A 3981-nucleotide genomic window follows, 5' to 3' on the forward strand; every position below is an offset into this window, starting at 1 on the left:
TACCGTGTTTACTTTTTTTTATTATCCTCACATCCTTGCATATGTAATATGTGTTAAAACTTTTATCCCCCATCTGAAGTCCATGTAAAAGGGTGACATCGCAGGAGCACATCTGAGAGACAGGGTCAGAGCTTGTCTTCCTGTCTTCCTATTACTAGGAGTGCCTTAACAGGAAACGTCACAGCACTATCACCAGGTATTTTAATTAAATCTGCAGATTTAAAAGTATTGAAAATGACATGTTAAAGCTAATATTAGAGTCTAGCGATTTGTTTTAAATATACTTTAAGTTTTTGTTTGCTTTGTTATGTTCGTGTGATTTTGCCCTTGTTTTCTATATTTTTTCATGTATGCACTGAAAAACCTAAAACACCATAACTGAATGGCATTATCACATTGCATGAAAACCATTCAGAAACACACTATAATACATCTAAAATACAGATGAAGCAATGTGAACAGCTGTGCTTCAGGTCTATGGATTGATTTAGTAGCAACAATCCTTTTGTTTTTGAACTGCTAGTGATTGTTCCCTGCAATACTAACATTCTAAGTGGGGCATGCCTCAGCATTCATGGGTTGATGATAATGAACTCCTTTGACAGTTAGTAAAGAAATTCATGCATACCTTCTATGGGATTTGTATTGCAGCAGCTCCACAAGTCTCTGTCTGACCCTCGTAAAACTGAACAATGACGGCATGTGTGTAAACCTAACATATTTCAGTCTTACTTTACATTTTTCTGAATGGGCCATGTGTGGGCCATAAAATTATTTAAACATATGTCTCCTCTTCTCTTTTGTCTGTTCACCAACCATCAAGCATGTGCAGAAGGCATTTGTGAATACTTTACCCAACTGACCAAGTCCTGCTAGCCCTGCAATAAGTGCTTAAGAACAGCAAAGTTTGTCATACACATGATAATTTTATATTGGAATTAAACTTTTGATTCCTTTCTTTGTCTAAATTTGCAAAGCAATTAAAGACAATTGACCGCAAGGAGATGGTATCCATATTGCCCTGATCTAAAGAAACAGAAAAATCTGATTGCTTTTGACAAATTGCCGGAGTCTCTTTATCTTTTTGATTCGATCTTTCAATAAACTGTATTAAATCTGTCAATGTATTGCCCCCCAGACTACATTCTAGTGGTTGATTGAACTCAGCAGTGCTAGAATGCTTAGTTTCCTGCATTTACTTGTGATCATATGTGCCATTTCCAGTAACTAAAATGAAACCGACAAAATGTGTATGGCCAGCTCATGGGCTTGGGCTTTATCAAGAGTAACATTAAAGGAGATCTGTGATGAAAGAAATATCTGTCCCGCAATTGTTTCTGAAAATGACAGCTGTCCGGCTCCCTTACTGAACCAACGGGTGAGTGACTGACAAGAATACAAAATCAGAGTTCTGACCTCACCATGACTTTACATACTTGTACACTGTCAATGACACAGAAATAGATGCCAGATGATAAATATCTTGTAATTTACAGTAAAAGAACTGCTTATGGCTTTTGCTCATTTTGAGGGCACCTAGCCAGCTTAAGAGTAGTTGATGAAAATCCTTTTAAGTAATAGATTATTCAAATAGGAATCTTATAGAGAAGCAGCAGTTCCATTATTATGTATATGACAGAACATCTTTACAGTACACCCCCCAAGGTAAAGCGTACAGTATGCATGTACAGTATGCATTATATCAGTGCAAAAGCAAAAAATATTTTATAAATATATAAGAAGCAAACAGAATGTAAAAAAGAAGAATAAATAAACACATAAAAATACACAATTTAGATTTGGTACAATCTAATAAGAAGGCCTCTCCCAAGCTGTCTTTGGTGCTATAATATATACATGTTCCATGTTCACTAATAACAAAAACTAAACCATACAGACAAAAAAGAAACATCAAAACACACATTTATAATGACAAATAGAATGTCAATAGAATGGTATAAAAACAACTTTATACACAAATACTGTAGGAAAAATAAATTTAGTGCTATGTTTTCTAACTAAACCTTCTATTTTTTTCCAGCCTCATCTGCATAAATAATTGGGTAGTTAACTAAAATATATCATCCGTAAAAATATGCTACTTTTTGTAAAAATAAAACGGAATTTAGAGAGAGGATACTTGTAGTATTTTTCATTATAGAATTTAAATAGCTTAACAGAGACATACATTTAAAACAAAATGCATAATATTGGTTATTCAAAAATATGTAAAACATAAAGAACATCAGCAAATATAGCACAAAGCTTCCACTATTTTAAAATATAGAAAAATAAATATTATTGTATTTTTAATAGATAATTAAAATATAATAATTAAATAATGATAAATATTTGTGATTTTTGATCATCTGTAAATGTGATATGTAAGATATAGGTTTCCTAATTCTTTGATTTTTTTTGTATGGGTTCACCACATTTCTTGATAAAACAATATTTAAAGGCATTGACACTTGACTCCAATTATATATGCCTATACCCCAAACATATATGCTATCTTATGAAAAAACACAGTCTACACCAAAGTTGTTAATTACAGAAATAATGTGCAGAATGAGAATAGAATGAACTATTCAAACTACTTCTGGTGTGCTTCATTGTTCCCATGGTTTGAGTATCTTGCTGCTACATTGTAAAGTGGAATACAGAGTCCTCAGCTTGTCTAATATCCAACTGCGATGTCCACTTGGAGCCACGGGGTCTGGGCACGATGTGTAGATATTTAGCAGTGTTACTCCAACTAACATTAACATCAGACAGTTTTGCCCTTGCATAGAAACAATTTGCACAGGGCTTCACACAACAGCCTCAAATTCCTAAATGGCTTGTGATTGCTCTCAACAAAGTGCTACAGGACAACTTAACAGGGATTTTCTTGTTCATACTTGTGCTCAGGTATACACTTAACTCCTTCCGTAATTAAGAAGGTGGCGATTTGCACAGCATAATTACATAGGCTATTTTTTAATGACTACCTTGAAAACCATTTCGTAGAAAAAAAAATATCTTTAGGAGCTAAATCCTCAGGCTTCATCAGAACTTAAACATTTTGTAGTGTTAAGAGCAACATCAAACTTTCAGAAAGCTTTTAACATGCAGGCTTTCCTGAAGCTCCAGTAAGGGAGTGCCGAATGTAGATCTTAATTGAATTGCTGGCTGTAGCTTCAAACTCTGTTTAAGCAAGCTTCAGAAAAATGTAACACTACTTGAATTCTGCTTGGTAACAATTTTTATAAACCTATAAACAGAACTTTTATTAAGATCTTTATTCGACATTCTGGAAGTGGACAGTGGTCCTGACCCTTCTCTACTCTATCCAAAACGTAGGCTTGGCTAGAGTTGGGTTTTAATGTTAGCCTGGTAGACATATGAAAAGGAGTCTAGCAGCTGCTGACTGAAAATAGTAAGTATGAAACATCTGTATGCAACAATTCAAACTTACATGACTACAAAAGGGGAAACTTCTTAGTCATGAATATATACAAAATGCTACACATTCCCTATAATTAGGAACATATTATCAGAGAAAAAAAAGTTGAAGGCAAGTCCCACTGCTTGTGCAGGCTATACGTTCTAACAAACAGGTAGAGTGCTTAAATGACAGAAGTGCTTGAGATCAGTGTGGCGTGGCTTCTCTCTGTGAATGCTGTCAAGCTGAACCTTGACAGAATTCTCGTCGTTCTCATTATGAGGACTACCATGGACATAATAAACGAATTATGCAAATGTTAATACAGACTTTATCAAATAAACAACAAAACACAAAAAAAAAACAACAATTGTGCCAATGTGTGTATCTAGGCATGCAAAACACCTATTATAAATAAAACTAGTTAAAAACATCAAAAACTGCCCTGACTGGTCAGACTAATAAGGTACCTCAATCTACAATATAAAAAATATTTCACTAATACAAACTGTAATTGTTATGTAATTGTAATAATGTTCTATTCAGCTGTTTTT

This window comes from Nanorana parkeri, unplaced genomic scaffold (assembly GCF_000935625.1).
Source record: "Nanorana parkeri isolate BGI_ZX_2015 unplaced genomic scaffold, ASM93562v1 scaffold301, whole genome shotgun sequence".
NCBI classification, from domain to species: Eukaryota; Metazoa; Chordata; class Amphibia; order Anura; family Dicroglossidae; genus Nanorana; species Nanorana parkeri.